This window comes from Rousettus aegyptiacus, unplaced genomic scaffold (assembly GCF_014176215.1).
Source record: "Rousettus aegyptiacus isolate mRouAeg1 unplaced genomic scaffold, mRouAeg1.p scaffold_m13_p_14, whole genome shotgun sequence".
Classification (NCBI taxonomy): Eukaryota; Metazoa; Chordata; class Mammalia; order Chiroptera; family Pteropodidae; genus Rousettus; species Rousettus aegyptiacus.
The window spans coordinates 20,273,711-20,297,441 of NW_023416289.1; positions in this window are offsets into that span (position 1 = coordinate 20,273,711).

Sequence of the window (23,731 nt, forward strand, 5' to 3'; positions counted from 1 at the left end):
AGTCATTGGCTCCATCCTTATTTTTATTCCTATATCTATCCATCCAGGAACAAAGTAAATGAAAAATATAATATGGTATCAGAACTACAAAGGAAAACAAAATGCATATTTATAGGTGGAAGTATCTTTCAGAACTACTAGAGTTGGGTAAAAATTCTGCCTCTGAACCTCCCTAGCAAGCCCCGTAAGAACGAAATCACATTTGTTTACAAAGAGACTATTGTAAATAAATTAAAAAAAAAAAAAGATCTTTATTAACCGTATGACCTTGGGCAAATCAAGTAATTACTCTGAGCCTCAGTTTCCTCCTAAGTTAACTGGGAATGATAGAAGTAACTTCTTTGTATAGGTATGTTATGAGAATTAAATCTGCCAGTATAGATTAGTATTTAGAATAGTGGCTGGTACAAAGTAAGCACTATTTAATGGTTTTTAAAATTAAAAAATAAAATAAATGCCAAGGAAATTTTTGAAGGAATATAGTTTCACCCAGAATCCAATTTTATTTGTTTGTTTTTATCTTTTAACAATTACTTTATTATTTATTTATTTAATATCGTTCACTAATTACTTATGTAATTAATTAATTTTTATTATGGTGGCATTGGTTCCTAATTTTAAAGGTTAGTTCTCATTTAGAAACTTTGCCTTACCAGTAGGACAGTGAGAGGCACAGTAAAAATGTTCACTAACAGCTTCTCTATTGCAAACACATTATGGGATTCATGGAACGTTTTCTTGACTCATCCCTCAATAAGCACCGAGGACAGAACATTGAACTCAGGGAAAGCAATTTTGCAGCAGGCCAAGATAACATGTTCCAAATGTGCAGTGTTCTGATGATCAGACTTTAGTTCTAGATTATAAAGAAATGGATGGGCTCATTTCCTTCAAATAATCCTTCGTAGGTATCACTTCTCTTATCTGGGCATTTAATAAGCTGTACGGTGGGAGCATACAGTTATAGTCTCTGCTAGGGCTTCACATGAAAATACTGCATCCTGTGGATAAAGCCAGGGGTTCAGTGTAGCATTCACTGGTCAATAGCAGACACGTCTGCTTTCATGTTACTACCGGCTATGCCACTGGCTGGCTGTGACCTTGGGCAAGTTACTTCACCTTGCCTCCTCGATTGCACCATCTGAACCTCTGCAATCTAGTGCTTTGAAAATGAAGGAGATGATGCAAGGATAGCATTAACACCGTGAGTGATTCATAGGAGTGATGGCAAGTGGGACTCTGGCTTTCGCTGGCTCAGTGACTGTGTTGAGCCTCAGCCTCCACATCTGCAATGAGGGTGGTGATAGCATCTTTCTTATAAGGTCGGTGTAGGGGTGAAACACAAGAATGAAACACAGTGGCTAACACATTAAGTGTTTAATAAAGCTTACCTATTGTTATTCTTTATTCAATCTACTAAATACTGCAATAATACATTTTAATTGAATTAACACATGGTAAAAACTGCATATTTTGGGGACAGATTTTTAGAAAAGATTTTCAGCACTGTTTTCACAAAGCGCAAGTTACTCACATAGATTTTTATTATAGAAGCAGTACCTGTGCATCGTACAAGATTAGAAAATGCCATGCAAGCAAAAATACAAAATAAAAACATACATCCCCACTGTACAGAGATTACCACACTCTAGAGCATGCCCACCTATGAGCAGTTATACATATATATACACATATGTGTATATATATTTTTAGACTTTATTATTTTTTTGGAGCACTTTTAGGTTCAAGCATGCTTACCTATATTTTTCCTATGAATATATGTGAGAAGTTATATATACACATATGTACATATATACATTTAAACTTTATTATTGTTTTGGAGTGCTTTTAGGTTCACAGAAAACTTGAGAGGAAGATACAGAGATTTCCCTTGTACACCTCCTGACACACGCATAGCCTCCCCCACTACCCATATCCTGCATCAGAATGCAGGCATTTGTTACAATTGATAAACCTGCATCGACTTATCAATTCCACACCAGAGTGTGAACATTTGTTACAATTGGTGAACCTACACTGGCACATCTTCGTCACCCGAAGGTCATAGTTTACCTTCGGGTTCACTCTTTGTGTTGGATATTCTATGGGCTTGGACAAATGTATAATGACATGTATGCACCATGATAGTATCACACAGAATTATTTTCACTACCCTACAAATCCTCTGTAATATTACAGTTTTAATAACACAAGATTATACTATACACGTTGTTTTATAAAAGCTTTTCCAGTTGTCTAGCTTAGTTTTTACAGATCAATCAATATTATCTCACCTAATACCTGAAACAGAAAAATATTTCTAAATATTCCAATTATGCTTTTAATAGTTGATTTGTCCAAATCAATATCTTATCTTGAATTACATAAGTGCTTGTGTTTCAATAATTTTTTGTTTTATCAATCATATTTTGTTTTAATTTACATACAGTAAAATGCTAAGATCTTAAGTGTATAGTTCAGTGAACTTGGACACATGTATAAATGTATGCAAATGAGGATATAGAATATGTCATTTCCAAAGTTTTTGTCTGCCCCATTTCAGTCCATTGCTCCCCCAGAGGAAACCACTCAATAGTTTTGACTATACTTGAGCATTATATAAATGAAGTCATTCAGTATTTACTCCTATGAGTCTGGTTTCATTCACTAAACCCATTGTTTTTGAAATATGTCCATATTGATAGTTCATCCTTTTTATTATTAAATAGAAATGCATTGTATCACTATGCTGTGTTTGTTTACCCAGTCTCTTCTTATGGTGAGTTTGATAATGGTCCCCAAATTCTGTGACACTCTTCCTACTGGGAAGTGAGGTCTGTACCATACTCTGAGGAAGCTCATGCAGCACTGTGGAGAGGCCTCTTTGAAGGGGCTTCTTGAAGGGACTGCAGCTGCCTGTAGTATTCAAGTATTTAGAAGAAATTTTTTTTCCAGTGTGGTAATTGGAATTATACTTAAGTTTGCAGATCCCTTATAAAACCTACCATCTCTTAACCCATTCAATTTATCTTTTTCTTTCAATTATTAACATATTTAGCATAGTTGTTTTAAAGTTTTTGGAGTTTTCAATATCAGTTATTAGAAGATCTGACTTTACTGAATTTCTGTTTCTTATGGGTCAATTTACCTGCTTTTTTACAATTTTTTTTTTATTGTATACCAGTCATTAAAGAACAGTGAAAAGTGGAATATGATGCTTTTTCTTTCTTTTCTTTTTTGCCTAGAGGGTACAAGAACTCGCTTTAACCAGGCAGCCAATATGAGGTCTGTTCTTTTAGTTATACTTACTTCAACTCGGCTACAGCTGCATATATTTGAGTTTACGTCTGATTTCAAATATGATATAGGAGCTCTCACTTTGTCCTTTAGCTCAGCTCCCGACTTTCTTTGCTGTTGCTACAACTGAAGGACCAATAAATTCCTTTGATCTTCCCAGGATTTGAATTTGGAGGGGTTTTATTTTAATTTTAATTGGTTGTGATTCACTTATTGATTCATATTTTGAGGACCCTGGACCTGAGCACCATGAAATAGCCAAAATTTCTTCTTTTAGCTCTGTTCTCATAATTATTTCTTCTACTTTCTCAGAAAAATTCCTAGATGGTGGAGGGGTAGAGATATATTGGCCTGAACAATTGTTTTTGTATTTGAGCTATTGCAAATTCTACATTTTTTGCCAGCCCTCATTGATAAAACCTGGCTGGTTTCTCCTCATCCCTCCCTCGTCTATCTATAGCAAGTTTGCTTTTCCAAATATCCACAGTCAGATTGGAATTTGCTAACTGTGGAAGCATCTGCAGCTCTTTGCGTATCTCTCTCTGGAATATAGCTCATTAAAGTTTCTTTGCATCCTCTGCTCTTTGATAGCTTTATAGAAAAGTATTTTTTCCACCCCCTCGTTACCATGGGAATGATGGTCTTTTGCACCATTCTACAGCCTAATAGAAACAGAACCCCTTCAATAACTTTAAAGCATTTATTCTTTTCTGATTGTAAACTTTGGGATCAGTTTCGTGACTTATAAGGTTTATATTATAGGATTCCTTTAAATATTAAGCAGATAGTAGAAGGGTATTGGATTTGCAATTGGCGTTTCTGAACTACCCAATTTATCACTTATTTGTTTTGCGATTCTCTGCATGTTTTTCACAAGGGAAAAAGTGATTGACAGTGAGATTTCAACAGACACAGGCAAAGGACACAAATCCCTTTAACGCAAGTAAAGGATAAAGGATTTAACTGCATGGTGATGGCTATGACAAGCCGGAGACTCAGCAGTATTCTTCCCCTTGGAGGGGGCAATTTCCGTGGTCTTAAAGTACCCAGAATGGTGCGTATCAGGCAATGAATGGCACAGCCTGTATTCTTTAGGCAGGGTTTTCAGGAAGTTCAACTAGATCCAAGAAGAAGGCCATTCTGCCCCTATGGCCTTTATGTTCCTGTGACTATACAGAGAGCACCCGCCATTCTAAATCTGTGTTATGTGCTCTTCTGCTGCTCTGGAGAATCAAAACAAAAGCAAAAAAAAAAAAAGTCAACCCTGTTGTCTGTGGGATGTTATGTCTAACTTTTATCACTTTGGATGTCCTTTAGTCCTAGAACTCTTCTGAGAAGATACAAGGTGTAGGGAATTAAAGGTGGCTTCTGTCACTCCTGGGATCTAATCATCACACATAAAAATGAGCTTAAGGCCTTTCTTATGCCTGTCTTGACACATAAGTAAGGCATTTACACTCAGCATCTAATTGCATTTGTTAAATATATATAATTTTTGTTTACTAATTATACCTCATAAAGTTGTGAAAATAAACTGTCAGTATAAAGTGGATAAATGAAGTAGACTTAATAATGTCAATACTTAACTCACTGCTAGTGATAGTAAAGATAACATGTGAATTTACTTTGAAAAATGTAGAGAATCATATTGAGATGTAGAGGAGAATTCATAAGATTTTTGGTTTTGGATGTGATGCAATCATTGTATTGTTCATTTGCAAATCCTATCATGTAAACAAAGGTTTTAGATAATGTGTTAAGTAGATTTGGCTATTTCAGGTTCTTAGATGTGGGGGGCAGTCCTAAGTTTATGAGAAGACACTGAATATAAAGGATGTAGGAGCGACTGCAAGGAGAGGAAGGGAAGGCATTTGGTCTGGTTCAGATTTGGCCAGGGTTTTTGGTAAAGTATTTTACTTTATGCTTCAAGTAAAGGAAACTATTGAATGGTTTTAAGAGAGGAGTTTGATATTCACTAGCTTTTTCTCCTAGACACAAGTATTCTTTTCATTTGTCTTATTTCTGTGCTACATCTACTTTTTTTCTGCATCTTTCGGCAAAAACATTTTAGAGTTAAATTATATTTAAATGTTTAAATTGTATTTAATAATGACAAATATTTGATATTGCTATTCTTGATACTTTTACACTTAGCCATCTATAGTTCATCTCTAAAAGTCCTCATTTTGGAAAGTTGCATTGAAATACACTTATTGTGAAAGAAGATGAAAAAGTGGCCAACAAGTATATGAAAAGGGCTCCACACCAGTAATCATCAGGCAGCAAGAGGAATGGTGTTTGCCAGGGACTGGGGCTTAACAGGGAGGTACGAGTTGAAGAGAACAGTTTCAGTTATACAAGATGAATAAGTCCTAGAGATCTACCATACAGCATGGCGCCTGTAGTTAACAATTCCCCACTGTACACTTAAGAATTTGCGAAGAAGATAGATTTTATGTTATGTGTTCTTATTATACACATGGAATATTGAACAGGGAAGGTGCAAGAAAACTGTTGGAAGTGATGGATATGTTTAAGGCATACATTGTGGCGATGATTTCATGAGTGTATACTTATCTCCAAATAGACCTCAATAAAGTGGTTAAAAATGCATTTATTTTGCAATCTGCTACACAGCATCACCATAACAATCACTTGTGGAAGTATTTCAAGTGCTCCAGCTTCTAATTATACTGATATATATACTGAGATAGATTCAGGAACTGAAAACAGTGATTTCTGCATGTTGATTTGCATGTATGACTACATGCTTATGTAGAGAGGCCATTGTTAGATGTGGTCAGTTTTTAGATCAGTCTGTCTCCTCCAGGAGATTACAGTCTGCTAGAGAATCATGTGAGAGGTAACCAGGGTGAGTCGCAAGTGGAGCCAGGGGCTGTTAAATTTTGTAGTAAAGAGATCCCAGGATATCTTCATTCTTTTGCAAATATGTTTCAAAGCAAAATTTGTACAGGGCAGAGTTTAATAGGCAAGGAAGACTTTATTCAAGGTTGTTGCAGCAGGGGAGAGAGGTCAGAACTAAAGTCTGAACTTAACTCTGGGGAAACAAAATGTGGGAAAGATTTTAATAGCTGGGGTATGGAGAGATCATAGGCCATCTGTGTTTGCTAATTGGCCTTACCCAGAGGAAAAGTAAACTTTCTCTTATCTCTCTGACAGAGGATAGTTTTATAACTAGGAGCAAAGTGCCCATGGAAGTTAGCTTCCTACTTTCCCAGGGACACAAGGAGATAGGGGTGCGGTTCTCCCTTGATGTTAACATTTCAAAGAGATGGCTCCCAGCCCCTTGATGAAGACCTCCCTGAATTATAAAATGAACAAGAGGCCTTTAAAAAGATTTACATATCAAAGGGGCAGAGCAAGAAATTATGACTTTTCTAAAGAAAATCCTCCAAAGGAAGGGAGGTCAGGGCCTAGAGTCTAAAATTTAATCAAACTGAGATGATCCTTGAGGTCCTCTTGGTCATCTGCATGCTGGAAAGTTTTATGTAAACTATATTGTGGTCACATTTTATGTTAGTTCAATAATAAGATAACAAAATAGCTCTTGACAGAATTTTACAGTTTGCAAAGCATTTTCCTATGCCATTTTTTAGATCTCCACAGCCACCCTATGAATAGTATATAATTGTTATCCCCAATCTACATATGAGAATCTTGATTCTCAGAAATGTTGAACGAACATTATCAGAATCATGTAGGTGGTAAACGAAATGGCAGAGGAAGCGTTTCAAGGCATCTGACTCCTGTCCCCTTCCCAACCTGTACTTCTTATTTGAGGTAACTGTGTTACAAATTTTTCAGGAAAACAAAGGAAAACAGTTGCTCTAACACACATATTTCTATATCTATGGCTATGTCTATGTCTATGTCTACATCTACATCTATATCTACATTTATATACATATATACACACACATATATAATTTTTTTGCTCTAACATTTTTTGATTCAAGATACCTAGGTTTTGTTTCTTTAAATTTTATTAATATAGTGAATAAGCAAATAGATAAATTTAGAAGATAATAAGTGGAGGGTCATGTCAATTCTCCATTAAAAATTAGTTTAATGAATCTATAAAAGCATTATGTAGAAAAGATAACTCACAAAATCCAATTTTTACTTGCTATAAACATCCAAAAGTTCAATAATTTCTTCTTATGCTCACTAAACATATTTCCTGGAGTTTTTAAAGTTTCTTGCTCAAAAATTTCCTATGGAATATGCCCTAAAATTTTAGCACAATTAAGGAAGATGGGGACTTTCAGTTCAAGTATGAGTTTTAATTTCATTCCATGAGCTATTTAACAGCTTCCAAATGGAATATCTCTGTAGCTAGAATCAAATGCAAAGGTTTTCTTTGCCATCGTTTAATTTGAAAATGATTTGGATGACAAGAGGAGAGCTTGTTTAAACACTACCGTCTAGACCCTCTTAACACATTCATAGCCATTTTCTAAGTGTTTCCTTGTTCACAGAGTTAGGTCGCTCTGGGCAGCATTGTCACGGTCCACACAGCCTTTCCTCCTCCTTTTTACGTCTTGAACATGTTCTCACGAGAGATTACCCACCAGTCCGTTATGTCTCCTCATGCTTCTCTCTCGAAATCTATTGCAGTTTTGATTTCCTGCCATGATAATGGGTTATCTTTTATGACTGTGCAGATGAGTGCTTTCATTTGGAGAAATGACAACATTCCTGTTGGTCTCCGGATAACAGCTTAGGAACTCTATTCATCGAGCTTCTTAGCTATGGCAAGAGTTCAGGACACCTTGTCATCTATTTCTCAGGGTCCAGCAGTGTTTTCAATTCCTACCATACAGGTTTGGAATGTTATTGAGGCAAACAGCTCAGCAAGTTTGTGATTATAGATGCCATCTTCTATAAAAGATTATTTGATTAGGGAGGAAGGCCTATAGTGTTGTAGCCTGATATCATTATGTTGATAAAAATTTGGAGCTGAAAATTATCATCTAGTGAGTTTACTGCAGTGGTTCTCAACTAAAGCAATTTTTCTGTCTCACCCAGGGGTATCTGTCAATGTCTTGAGACATTTTCGTTGTCACGACTGGTGAGTAGAGGGCAGGGATGTTAAAAAACATCCTCCCATGTACAAGAAAGTGCCCCGTAACAGAGATTCTCTAGTCCAAAATGTCAGGTGCTAAAGTTGAAAAACCCTGAATATCAGCTGTATTTTATTAATTTTTTATATATTTTTTAGGATCAACAGGTTTATTTACTTTTTTAATTACAGGTGACATTAAATATTTTATATTACTTAAAGTTACACAGCATAGTGGTTAGACATTTATGTAATACACGAAGTGATCCCCCTCTCTGGTTAGTATATACCCGCCTGGCACTATAGTTGTTACAATATTATTGACTCTATTCCCTATGTTGTACTTTACATCCCTGTAACTATTTGCAACTACCAATTTGTACTTCTTAATCCCTTTTTTCTCTTTCACCCAGCCCCGCAACGCCCCTCACATCTGGCAACTATCAGTTCTCTTGTATCTATGAGTCTGTTTCCATTTTGTTTGTTTGTTTGTTAATTCTTTAGATTCCACATATAAGTGAAATCATATGGTATTTGTCTTTCTCTGACTTATTTCACTTACCACAATACTCTCTAGGTCCATCCATGTTGGCACAAATGGTAAGATTTTATTCTTTTTTAAGGCTGAGTAATATGCCATTGTGTGTGTATGTGCATCACATCTTAAATCGTCTATTGATGGGCACTTATGTTGCTACCATATCCTAGCTATTGTGAATAACGGCTATATTTTAATACTATTTTATCACATTATTATAAGTAATACTCTTCGTAGTACTTTTAAATATGTGATATTTTTCTTGTCTATTTATTTTTCTTTGTGTTTCTTCATCTTACCTGTATTGGCCACCTCAATTTTTTTTTTATCACACTGATTAATGCTCAATAAGATTTTCTTTACCAAGTAAATTGCTTATCTTCATTTCATTAAGGTTCTTGCCCTTGAGGTTTGACCTTATAAGGAAAGACTGAATTCCCTTGGAGCAAGTGTTCCAAGAGAACCTGAATAAAGCTTCATTGTCCTTCCTCGACTAGCCTGGAAGTCATGCAGCATCACTTCCCTGTGTCCCACTGGTTACAAGCAAGTCACTAATGTTTAAGGAAGGGGGATAGACTCCCATCTCTCTTTGAGAGGAGTATCAATGATGTTGCAGACATGGTTAAAAAACCACCTGTTGCTATTAGAAAATTCTTGGTAGACAACAAAATTAAAGGGGCATGTTTTGGAAAATGAGTTACACCATATGTTTATAAATCCTTTTAAGATTATTTTCCTGTTTCGAATTATATTCTGTACCAGTATCATTGTTTTGGTGGTTTGGTTATAGTGTTTTTGGAGGGATTTCCAATTTTTATAGAGATCTATCTGGCTCTCTATGAAAATTCTCTGTTCTATTATTTGAGGGGATGACTTGTCCCTGAATATCTTCTTTTTCACTTAATAGGATGCACAATTTCTTTCTGTAGAGCTTCATTTGAGTCATTTATTTGAACTTTTGTGACTTTGCCATCTTCAGGAATTCTCTGATCAATAGGCAAATATTCCTAACTTTTCAGTAGTTTAATAACCTTATGACTTGATGCTATTATTAGCATATATCCCTTTGGGGGGCCAATTATCCCAGCAGATGATTAGGTTTTATCACAGGCATCCAGGTAGGGATTTTCCCAGCCTGCTTTGTGGCTCATAATCACATCTTCTCTGTCTGGAGCTCCTGTAAGTTGACTGCCAGGTGCAGTTTACTCTTCCAGAGAAGGATTAGCTTATTTGCATCCATATGTGCTTTGTCATGTAGAAGGATTGGCAGGAAAAATTGCTGGTGGTACAATTTCCTGCCCCTAGGTGAAGCCAAATCTTTCACTTGTGAAGTCCAGTGGGCATATTTTGAATTGGCTACCTGCCAAAGAGAGAGAGCTCTGCTGTTGCATTTTTCCCAGTAAAAACCAAATCTTTTTTGTAAGAGCCTCAGAATTTTCAGAATTGGGTTAAGGAAGTTGAAGGAAGTGATGGTTTTTGGGAGAAATATATCAATGTGTATATTTCATAGAAGAGCTAAGAGAATACAGCTAGCATGTCTTCTAGTGACATGACATATGAAGAGTAATGTTGTTGCTGTTGTTGTTGTTGTATTTAATCCATTTCCTTTAGTCAACCCTTTTGTTAGAACTTTTCTGACTTTTGAGAGCCCTTCTGTTGGGACCCACGTGGTGATAGGTTCTCATGGCATCTCAGAAACCACACTACTACCCTGGGTTGGCTGGGAAAATTTCCACAATATTAGATGGGAGAGATTTCAGAATGTAGGTGCTGTCACAAAACAATGTATGGTGTTGGTTATCATATATTGATTATTAAAAATATTTATAATGACCACTCTCTAACATTACATACTATGGTGAAAAGTCAGTTACCATGGCAGAAAAGGTTCTGGCATGAAATCAAATCTGGTTTGATTTCAAATTCTTCTAATTCCTAGATGTAGGACGTAGGACAAATCATACAATATTTCTAAGCTTTGGAGTCCTCAACCATAAATTGGAGGTGGCATGTTAATGATTTACAGGGTCATTGTCAACATCCAACGAAATACAGTGCTCAGTGGTCAAGTAGATGCTAGTGGATCAACCAGCCATATGATCACATGATGCTAGATGGTGTCAGAGAATGAAGAGTGGTTGAAAATGACCATTATTGATGGGGTAAAGGGGGTCAAATATATGGTGACAGAAAGAAATCTAACTACGGAGGTGACCACACTGTAAATATATATATGCCTTACTGTTAAAATGTACAGCTGAAACTTATTGGATTTTATTCACTAATGTCACCATAAAAAATTAATTAAAAAAAAGAAAATGACCATTATTATCTGACTCAGTGCAAAGGTTAATTTTATATTGAATCCTGGTTGTTTGGACTAAATGAACTTAACAGTTTAACTTTTAAACATCACTTCTTAAACATCAAAGTAATCCATTTGAGAATAATTTGTATTCCTTATTGGATTAGTTGGGGGTTGGTGAGGAGCAAGGAAGTACTTTAGATATTTTAAACTGGAAAGGAATTAATACAGGAGATTAGAAGCTTTCAAAATGAATGGATGGTTCAGGGGAGAAAATGTCTTTAGTAAGTCAAAAATTTCAAGATACCCCTCTCAATAAATCCACTTGCTTACATCCCTGAAGTTGGTGATATGCAAGAAGACATTCTGAAAGGGTTGGCAAATTGTCACATCTGCCATTTGCTGTAACCTTTACGCTGCTCGCCGTTGCTTCATGATAATTATTGGCTATTCCTTTTCACCTTCCAAATCTCTGTGAATACTCCTCTCTTTGGTTCAAAGGGCAAAGAAGTTGATAAACATTCTTTGGAAAAATTTTGTATTTGAATTAGTATCTGTCTGAAAATAACTTTATAAACTTGAACAGGCTGTATTACGGATGGTGTTCTAAATACGGCCCTTTGCACCAGCAGGTACAGCCTTTAGAAAAATCCAACAGGGATACAGTAAACTGATTTTTTAAAAAAATGTAGGTGGATACAAATTCAGTTTTGATTACATAGTCTTGAAATGACAGCTTTGTAGTTGACACCTAGCTGCTGTCCAGAGCTTTGCTCCCAATGGGGTCTCTGAGGAAGCGCAAGGGTGAATTCTCTGGATCTCTTTAGCTGCTGGGCTCTGCTTTTACAGAAAAACTGTTAGGTAATAAGCTTTGAGCTAATAACTCAAATCCAGCAGGCATGTGAACTGCTTCTCAATCCTTGTTGATAATTTGTTTGATTAATTGACAACATGGTGCATTTTATTTATAGTAGAATGAGAACAATTAATAAAAAATGCTATTACTTTAGACTATTTTTCCACTTAGGAAGGACTCTCTGTATATAGGGACACAGGGCGGCAAGACATGGAATGGAGAGATACTGTCTTTTCAACTTAGTTGAAAAAGATTTTTCTCGAGTAACTTTTGCTAAGCTTTGGGGATTAGAAAGATGAATATGTTAGGGATGAGAGCCTTTTGTGGAAAGTTCTGTACCCACGTTTAGACGAAGCTCCCTCCTTTGTAAGTGGCCCAGAGTGTTTATTAAGAGCACATTCCAGCTGTGTTCTTCCTTGTGCCTGCTCCCGTAAGTAAATATAGGGACCAGATAAAGACTCTATTGTGCTCCACCTGATCCCCCGAGGACACTGTCCCTGTTTCCATTTCCTGACTTTCTTTTTGTAACTGCATGTCCAGAACTAAAGGGAACGGGCCTTTGTCACTGGGAAACCACAGTCCCACCCAACTTGGCTAACAGTTATATGAAATTTTGGACCACTAGAAGGATCTGGAGCCCTTGTGATATCTGTCTTGTTTTAAGACACTGGAACCAGTCTCTAAAGCTCTGTTAATCAGCACTTCTTTCCTCCCTAGCCCTGACTGCTGACCTTGAGCTGGCAGTAGCAGTTAAGTCCTGTGAAAATGATTTAGTGTAACTTCTCCATGAATAAAGACCCAGAATCATGGATAAAGACAAAGAAATGGAAATGTGATGACTTCCACGATGCAGAAGTTAAAATTATTAAAAATTTTAGTGATAGGTAATGTTTTATGTGTATCTATTTCTAGTCTTATATGGAATAGAGGCAGCTGGAGCTCTAGAAAGGCTAGATGTTTTTCCTTTTATATAATATATATATATTATATATATATTGTTCATAGACTTTCACATTATTAAAGAACATAAGTTTGAAACAATGCTATAGCTCTTATATATTTTGCTTCCCTTTGAGGATTTGTTGGCAGTTACTGTATGTAATCTATATTTTTAATATGACAGATTCAGATTTGGGGCTTGTGTGAACTTTATAAGATCACATTTAGTGAAGGGCGTCCTCTTGCATCCAGTGTCCATGAGAGAAATGAAGTGAAACTTCAGCTGATAGAGTGGTTGTGATACCTGTAAAGTGAGTGCTCGCTGGGAAGAATGATACTGGGGAAGAAAAAGGAACAAGCAGTCTTTACTCTCACTTGCAAAGCATTGCGTTTTCACCTTTATTCAACTGCTCTGCACTGATGTACATGTTTGTTTTTTTCCCTAGATTATAATATCATTGAAGGAAGAATTCATCTTTTTTTTTTTCTTCCCCAAAGCACCTAGCAGTGTTCCTTGAATGCATTTCAATAACTCAGGAGCAGGAGGTGACTTAATGATCTTCTATACTTAAGTGATGAGTATACTTTGTAAACCACCATTTTTAGTGAAAAAAATTCAGGTAATTGGGTTACCATGATACTTTCAGTGTGCTGAATGGTGGCCTGCAAAAAGATAGTCTGCATCCTAATTCCCAGAAACTGTGGATGTGATCTTATTTGAAAAAAGAGCTTTTGCAGATGTAACTAGGTTAAGGATCATAAGATAAAGACATCATCCGGGATTATTCAGGTGGGCTTTAAATGCAATAAGTCTTGTGTAGGAGACATGTAAGGGAGATTTGACAGAGAAAAGAGAGAAGAGAGGGTGGCCACCTAGAGCCTCTGAGCAGAGTCTAGCTCTGCTGGCACCTTGATTTTGGACTTTGGAGCTCTAGCACTGTGAGAAAACAAATTTCTGTTAAGTTACCAAGTTTGTAGTAATTTGTTGCCACTGCCCAAGGAAACTAACGTACCTTAGTTCTGGACAAGGCCCCCTAGAGGTTGCCCTTCATGTACCTGGAGAACCTGCCAGGTGAGGTGGAGCCGTGGGCTTCCTCATGCTCCTTTCTTCAATGCTTTACAACCCCACGCTAGAGGGCCCCTTTTTAGCATTAGATTCTGGGAACAGGGGACACATATCCTTGTTGAAACCATGTGTCTGCTGCACAGTACAGAGAGCAGCTGAGCCTGGGAGCTGAAGGTCAGTGAGTGGAAGTCCTGTTCTTACAACCTTCTGCTTTTTGAATCATTTGCTAAAATCTTACATTCAGTGTCTTTTGGAATTTAATCCCTGTCAGGAGACAAGGTTCCCTTAGACAACCGAGACTTTCAAGATAATATCTGAGCACATTTATGACAGTGCAATGGAGAAGGGAACCGTGGGGAAAGAGCTATTCGTGTGTAGCTGGATGCTTCTTGGAGGAAGTAAGTCTTGAGCTGGACTATAAAAAAAAAAAAAAATAGAGGATTTGAATAAGTGGCGAGTGGAAAGGAGTATATTTTAGGTGTTAGCATGGAAGAAACAATAAGCAGAAGGGATGAAAGCCTAGTGTTGTTTGAAGGAACGATCAGGAGAACCATGTCGAGTGCTAACTAGTGTTCAGCAGCCATGAGAAGAATTCAGGTTTATCAATTTAGGGATTCATTGCAGTTTGGTGAGCAAGGTAGCAAGGCTGCGAGGTTTTAAGGATGACAGGGAGGGACGATGTTGTGGGTCCCCTACCAGATCTAAGTCTCCTCCCTTAGCAAATCTTTCCCGACTTCTCCAGGCAAGGAAAAGTTCCCCTTTCCGTGGGTATTCTGTGCATAACTCATTCTCTGCTGTGGAGTCTCTCTCTGTGGTTTAGACACCTCCTAACCCCCAAGGACCCCCAAGAGAAATGTATTACGAGCACCTACCACTGGGCCTGGCTTCTGGTAGGCACATCAATACCACTTCTCTCAGATCTCACCTGATTTTCAGGAGTGACTCCTGTGGAAGATTAATGACCCACACTCCTGCCCTAACAGCTGTTGTCTTTTCATAGCTGGGAGCTGTACCAAAGGGTTTTAAAATAAATTTTATGCTTAGGTCAATCGTGACCGTGGTGCCTAACTCAGGAAAACGCCGTTTCACCTCGTTAGTCTCTGCACATGGCTCTCTTAAGGATAAAGCATGCCTTCACTGAGCCAATGTAAGGCTCAGAGGAAACGCATGGCTAAGGGACAGGGAATTGCCAATGTTTTTTGAAGACCCGATCACATACTGAATGCTATATTTGAAGATCATATGCTAGAGAAGAGGTTTTCTGACTTGGATATTTCCGAGTCTATAATCTATCTACGTACTTCTAGGTGTGTAATGCACTAGGGTGGAGAAGGGAGCCTTGGACCAAGATTCACAGGAAGAGTTGGTGGGAAACATGCCAATTGCCATGCTCTCTGGGAGACATGAATGCAGGGAGGCTATGTAAGAGTGGGACGAGGGGGGAGACACAACTAACAGCCTGTGTGCTGTCTTTGCTTTGTGAGCTACCAGACGTAGATGACTATAGACGGCATTTGTTATGATAGGTGTGTAAACATAGTTCTTTCCTTTAAGGTAGCGGCTGAAAGGGAATTCACTTACATATATCTATGCTCTAAGTTATTTTTGCTGGTTTTTATGTATCTTAGTTCGCAGGTAACAGCCCCACAGTCTAGAGTATTAGCTTTATATTTTTCTCTCTTACCATGGCTACTTCTTCATATTTATTTACTGATTCAGACACATTGCTTAACAATAGATTCCCAAATATCTAGACATATTTAGTCCTTTATAAAAAATGGAGAACAGTTGAAAGCTGACAAAGTTTGATGCCAGCAATTCCACGTTTCACCTATTACTGTCAGGTCTGGGTGTTGATTAATATCTGAGCCTCTTTGCCTTCCAACTCGGAAACTTTAGTGTATATAAATATTGATTTTAGATGTGGGCTTAACTCATCTTTACACAGGGTGATTTGAAGAGCAACCTATCTGAACATATGAGAATTTGTGTCTTATTCTGAAAAATTATGTCCTTATGATAGCCCTCTATTCTCTTCTCATAATAGGTAGTCCGGGCTTGATTCTTAGGGTGATGAAATGACTATCCACTTTTCTACTCATCACCCTTGTCTTATTTTGGAACTGAACTTAGAAGATGTTTAGTTTAGAATGTTTATATATCTTTTAAAAGATAAGCAGATTTACTTATATACCTCACTGAATTTCATATGCAACATAGTTAAACGAAATAAAATATTCACACAACATAGTTAGAAAGACATATTTTGAATATCATGAAATGCTTTTTTATTCAATGAGAAAGCCAAATCAGAGAGTATGTACACAAGAATCCAGGAGTGACGGTAAAATAAGATATATTAAAGTCGCCTGGATTGTAGTCATAAATACTTCAACATTTACACATCTCTCTGTTTGCTGTTGCATGAAGTATAGGGTACAATTATCTACTAAAATGTATTTTCACTTTCTATTGGAAAATAAAATATTTTATTTCCTAACTCCATCAGTAAACTTTCTTATAAGCTTTTTAAACAAATAAAAGTAAACCTTGACATATTCACCAGCATGCCCCAAATGAAAAATACTGACAATGTTTAGCACTGGTGGGGATATAGAGCAATTGAAATTCTTATACACTGTGGGTAGGGGCATAAGTTGCTGCAATCACTTTGGAAAATTGTTCGGCAATGTCTACTAAGCTAGCTATATGCACATGCGCTTTAATGCAGTGATTTCATTGTTAGGTATATAACCAACTGAAATGGCCTGTGCACATTCTCCAAGAGACACAAGAATGCTTTTAACAACAGTATTTGTAATATCTGCAAGCAAGAAACCACCTACATGTCTAGCAATACTCGAATGAATCAATAAAAATATTCATAAAATAGAATATCCTATAGCAATGAGAATGAATGAACTATAATTAAAGGTCGCAACAGGGAAAAATCTACCAAACATAATGTTGAGTCAAAAAAGCCAGGTGAAAATATACCTTAAAAGAAGTTAAATAGACAAACAAATCTATGATTTTAGAAGTCTGGAGTGCTGGCTATTGATCTATGTTGGGTTTAGGTCCTGGGCCTGTAGGAGCTCCTGTTCTCTGCTTCTTCCCACTGAGCTGCTGCCTGGTGAAAAGGAAGCCATGTCATTCCGGGTCACCAGAAACACGAAAATTAGTGTGGAAAATAAGCTGAAGATCAGTATGGCAGGTGCAAAACGCATGCCTGTGTCTGTTGCTGCAGCCTGCAGGCCCGGGCTGAGACTAAGAAGAGCTCCTGGAGACGCTGGTAACAATGTTAGTGGACAGCCACGGGCCAGACAGCCTCTGAAAGAGGAAGCAAAAACTTGAGCTGCTGGGGAAGTTATTGCTAAGAAAAACTACCAAAAGGCACCCAAGCCTGTGTCTGTGCTGGAGGCGGTGCTAGAACCAGAACCTGTTAAGAAAGAAAAACTTTCACCCGAGCCTGTTTTGGTTGATATTCCTTCTCCAAGCCCAGAGGAAACATCCAATGTGCCCCCACAGAGGGATATTCATGTCAGGCTTTATCTGATATAAGCCTTGCAGTGAATGATGTGGATGCAGAAGATGCATCCAAACCTTGGTAGTGACAATGTAAAAGATAAGATCTTTTCATGTTGATTTATTAACTACAAAAAATATTCCAAAGTTTTTTAATTAAAAAAAATTTCAATTACAATTGACGTTCGATATTATATTAGTTTCAGGGTGCAGCATAGTATTTAGACATTTATATAACTTATGGAATGACTAAACCCTACTGCCCCATAAGTCTAGTAGCCCCCTGGGTCCTACTCTGTAAGTGTTACAGTTAGGTTGAATGTAAACCCAGAGAGTGACTATACCTATTACGCCCTCATTGGAACATACAAACTGAACCTCATTTTGGTTGGGGCAATGGTTTCCCAGGGGAAGAGAGAAGTAGAAATGTTAGATATAGGAAAAGAGGAAAATATAATTAACCATTTCACTCTCCTAGTATTGATCCTGGGTGGCTAGCAAGCAATGACTAATATCCAAATTCAGGAGAAATTCAAACATATCTTTCAGCAGAATCAAATAGGAGATTTCTAGATGGTCAGATTTATTGATTTAAAACAAAAACACTTTCTCTTAAACTTGACTTAAAGTAAAAATTTATCTGAGAGAGGATCATCACAGAAACAATCACAAAGTATTATTTATTTGTTCAAAAAATTATATTTTATAGTCCAGCTCTCTGAGGAGTTCCAATATGATTCAAGTGTTTTAATATGCTTAAATCAAAGAATTCTTAATGCTATGACTAGTTTTTAATTAAGACTTTATTAAATATTTTATAAACAGGAAATAATTTCAGGTTAAGAGTATTTTGGTTTCCATAAAGATATAGCAAAAGGATTCATAGAAATGTTTGTACTTCACTGAAGTAATTTTGGGACTCTATACCTCTGTGTCAAAAATGATAGGTTCTCGTCTTCCAGAGGTACAGTATGCCTTGTACCTTGCAGCATATGGCAAGACATCTGATTTAGAGTTGAAGAGCATTACATTTTAGATAAGGTAGCCAACTGTATAAACACATTGTTTCCGTAAATTTCACACTGCCTTGTTATTCTGGCACCTGCTGTTCAGAGAAAGAGGAAATCTGAAAGAAATAAAACTCAGCACAAAATAGAGCAGCACTTGAAGTGGCGACTGCTGGGCTGTACAAAGAGGAGAAACAAAATAAAAAGACAGGATGTGTTTGAGGTGGGGAGAGAGCTTATTTAAAGAGAATATTATTATATTTAATTGAGAAAAAATGAATCAGGTGAAGTGACATTTAAAAGGAAAAACTAAAAAGTTTTAATTGATTTTAGCTCCAGTCCCTTAGAATGGATTTTATAGAATCCCAGTCTTGTTATTTTACAAGGAAAGTCAGGTTCATACAGGTTGGTGCATGAAATTCACATGATTTACATGATTGCTGGTAGAATTCTCCCTAGAACTATAATTTATTTTGTAAACTAACTGCCCTGTTTATAAATAAAATGCCCACTTTATTTATTTATGTATTTTTCATTCCCGGAGGAAAGATAAAAGAATACTATTCACAAAATGTTTGAGAGATTTTGGAAGTGACGTGATAGAGGTCAGGGCTCTTTCTTGAGCAACTAGAGGGCTCTCTAGTGGATGCCAAATCTCTGACACTTAGCTTCAGGAGGGGGAGGTCTGTCTTGTGGTCATAGCCCTGGTACCAGAGGACAAGTGGAGCTGCTGTTCTCCTCAGAAACTTCACTTCCTCATTCCTCACTCAGATTACAGACGTAGAATCTAAGGGCCTCGCGGGATGCTGGAGATTCTTGCAGTATAGACTGGTCTTGGAAACCCTTCTGAAAATGTTCTTGAGAGTTGGAGGAGTTCTTGCAGTTTTTAATTAAGGGTTGAGCATACACCTGTAAAACTTGTGTTGAGTTCTTGAAGTCATAGAGATTCTACCCGCATGTGGCCAAGTCACTGAGAACACAGGCTTGGAGTCCTGGGTTTGAATTTTGACTCTGCAAAGGGACCATCTCTATGACCATGAATAGATACTGAACTCTCTGGATCTCTGTTTGTTGTGAGGAAAAGGATACATGGCATATAAAATGCCTAGTAATGGCCTTTCTGCCAAACACAGAAAAATCAAATAGTAAATTTACATTAGTTTCCTTCCTAATTCTTAATATATTTCTTTGACCCAGTGCAGAATCTGGTAACATTAAGTTTTTCGTGGTTATCTAATTTGCAAACTTGAAATTTAAAAATACTCAAAATCCTTTTGGATCACTCATATAATGAGATGATGAGCAATTTCCTCAAACAAAACAAAACAAAACAAAACAGAGAACATCACTGTTAGTCACTATATCAATAACTTTTTAATATTGGCTCTACTCGTTTTCCCATCCTTCTATCTAAATACCAATCTGGTTTGAATACTGCTTTTAAAGAATGTAATAGACTATAACAGTTCACAATATTCAGACGAACAAAGGAGTAGGTGGTGTATGAGAAGAGCTGTAATGCAGCCAGCATGGAGGTCAAGGCTCTGTGGAGAAGTGGAACTCACTGATTATTTTTCAACTTTATTTAGATATACTTAATATACAAAAAGTTGCATGTATTTAAGGTATACATTTCAATGAGTTTGGATATGTGCATACACCTGAGATAACTGTCACTACAAACAAGGTAATAAACATATCCACCAGCTCCAAAAGCATTCTCGTGTTCCTTTGGTTTATTATGATTATATTACTTGTGATAAGAACACTTAGCCTGAGTTTTTAAGTGCACAACACTGTGTTTATTGTTAATTCTAGGTGCTAAAGTTATAGTTATACAAGACGAATACGTACTAGAGATCTGCCATACAGTATAGAGTTGTGTGATTTTTTAAAGGGTGGTTATTCAATACAGTGTGCTTTGATCAGGTGGGTTGATTTAAGTGTAATGTTCTGGGAAGAAAAAAACCAGAGTCATGGCCTTAAATAAAAAAAAATTTTCAATCAGAAAACACTGGCAGGAACCTTAGCTGAAAACCAAAAAACAATAATAACAACAAAAAGAATGTCACATGGAATATAAATTATAGCAAAAGTATATCATTTATAGTTTCGTTTACATCATAAATATTGGAAAAGCGATATTGATATTTCTTAATATTTCTACAGTTGCTTTCTAGCAAAGAATTATAAAAATGTACTTTCACAATGTCCTTCATTCATTCATCTTCATTCATTGAGCACCTATAATATGGCATAAACTATTTGGCTATACAGTGAATAAAACTAGAACTTTAAATAAAACATTTTGGTGGGGCAGGGGGAGACGGTAAACAAGCATATAGTATGCTTCCAGGCATTGATTAGTATTATGAAGGTAGGTAGATAGTGGGGCCAGACATCAACAAAAGGGTCCTGTCTGTTTGGGATGAGGTGGTTATGGGACATCTCTCTGAGGAGGTGACATTGGTGTAGAGACCTAAATTAAGTGAAGGAGGGAGCCACGTGGAAATCTGAGTGAAGAATATTCCAGATGCAAGGAATAGAAAAAAGAGAAAGAAAAAGCATTTTTTTTGTAGATAGGAAGAAGTATGTCATGTATCCAGAACAGCATGAAGCCAGGTAATCCAGAGAATGGAGAAGGTCAGAGCAGGAGGATAGAAAGAAACACACAGGCCATGAGTTTTGTAATGGGAAGCCACGATGGTTAATTTTATGCATCAACTTTGCTAGTCTATGATGCCTAGTTGTTTGGTCAAACGCTGGCCTAGATGTTGCTGTGAAGGTATTTTTTAGATGTGATCAGTATTTAAATCAGTAGACTGAGTAAAGCAGCTTGCTCTCTATAATATGGGTGGGCCTCATCCAATTAGTTGAAGGCCTTACGAGAAAAGATTAAGGTCCTCTGAAGAGGAAGGAATTTTTCCTCCAGACAAACAAATTCTGCGTGAGCTTCTAGCCTTTGGACTCAGGACCAAGATAAACTCTTGCTGGAATTTCCAGCCTTCTGGCCTACACTACAGATTTTGAACTTGCCAGACCCCACAATTAGATGAGCCAATTCCTTAAAATAAATCGCTCTCTCCCTCCTTTCTCCCCTCCCTGTCTCTCCCCGCCCCTGCTGCTTTCTTTTTCTTTCTCTCTCACTCCCACCCCCACCCCATACATCCTATTGGTTCTGTTTCTCTGGAGAACCCTCACTAAAATAGAAGCCATCAGGCTGATTTGAACAAGGGCATAATAGGAGCTGTTTTAAATTTCAAAAGGTCACTCCTACTTTGAAGATGTAGAATTGACTCTTGGCAGCAAGAGAGAAGCAATGAGACTAGTTAGAAGGCTGCTCTGGTCTTGTAGATGAGACCTGACAATAGCCTGGAAGTGATTGGAGGTTGCTGGATTTGAGAAATATTTTTCAGGATTTTCAGACAAACCAGATGAATGATGTGAGAGAAACAGATAAATGAAGTCTCAAGATTTGAGCCTGAGCAGCTATGTGATGTTGTGCTATTTATAAAGACAGTTCTGGGAGCTTGGATGAGGAGCAGGTGTGCAGAGCTGGAAAAGAAGAGGGGAGATGTGCTAAAGACCCAGAGTGTTATTTTGAGCATATTAATTTCAGTGTTTCCCATTCACTGTCCAGATGGAGATATCGAGTAGACCATTAGATACAGGGTCGCGTTGCTGTACACTGGTAGCTAAGAGCACAGTCTCTGGAGCTGCAACATCTGGATTCAAATCCCAAATCCACTCCAGAGTGAACCTCACTGTCTTGGTCTTCTCATCTGAAAAGTGGGATGATAATAAGTGTACCTTGTTAAAGTGACATGAGGATTAAATTAGCATGCATAAGCCCTTAGAATGTGCCTGGATGATCCTATAAAATGTTATATAAAGGTTAGTTTTTATTATAGTCAGAGTTTTATCTTTTTAGTCCATCAAATAAATTGCCAGAATGAAACGGAGGCCTGGGGAATGTTTCCTAAACATGTCTGCTGTGTATAGTTTTTGATTGCTAGCTGAAAGAGGTCAAACTATAAATGGGAATGGATGAAGCCAAGTGTTTGGCTTCCCTCTGACTGGCTTTCCTTTGTGCTTTTGGAGTGAGGGTGCCGGAAAACTGCGCTTTAGTAAAGCGCACCTTTATAGCTGATGGCAACATCGGCTTGTCTGATGCAGCCCCGCTCCCCCAAATTACCTCCCCGCCTTCCTGGCTTTGTTTTTCTTCATTATGCTTATCATCTTCTTATGTACTATACATGGCTTGCTCATTTATTTATTTTCTGTCTCCTCTTAGTAGAATATAAGCTCTGGGAGGGCAGGGATTTTTGGCTATTTCGTTTACTGTTAGCACCTGCAAGAGTGCCTGGCTTAGTCAATATAGGAGAAATAAATGATATTTCCTAGTGCTTATAGTTCCCTTTCTCTGTTCCTTATTCTAGTTCTTCAAATACTTTTCCATGAGCAAAGTATATCCAAAAGAAGGTTGGACATTAATACGATTCTCTGGGCTTTTCTGACTTGTGCAGAACGTCAGTTTTCACTGAGACAAAGCTCATCTACGAAATGGAGTTTCAGAGACACCTCTGATGGCAGTTTCAGTTTTGACTTTGGAAATCAATTCCGGAATTGACATATGGTCTCATAAAAGTGATGAGACTTTTTTGCTGTTGGCTGCCCATTTCCTTGCCAGTCTATGCGTGGGCAGTATTCCACTCCAAATGCAGATTGTGCTCACAGAGTTTTACTCATCAGCGCTTGTCCATGAGAGGCACTGAGAGCTGTACAGGGTGCAGGTTGATACATGGCCCAGTCAATCTATGACTTATGAGACCTATTGTAAGTCCGAGGCACTGTATTGATTCTGCAGAATGGACTGGAAACTGACCTTCATCTCACAAAACCCTCTAACTGTTCCTCGTCTGTTTATTCCCAGCAGAGCATTTTCATCATGCAGCTTTGTTCCAAAATCATTAACTTTTATTTCCGTTTATTTCCCTTTACAATCCATTGTGATTTCGCCATACGTATGGAGAGTGGACAAATTGATGTCTTTATTTAGCACAAAAGCATAGGCTCTATTTCAATGTCAGCTTTTCAGAGGCAGTTAATTTTATC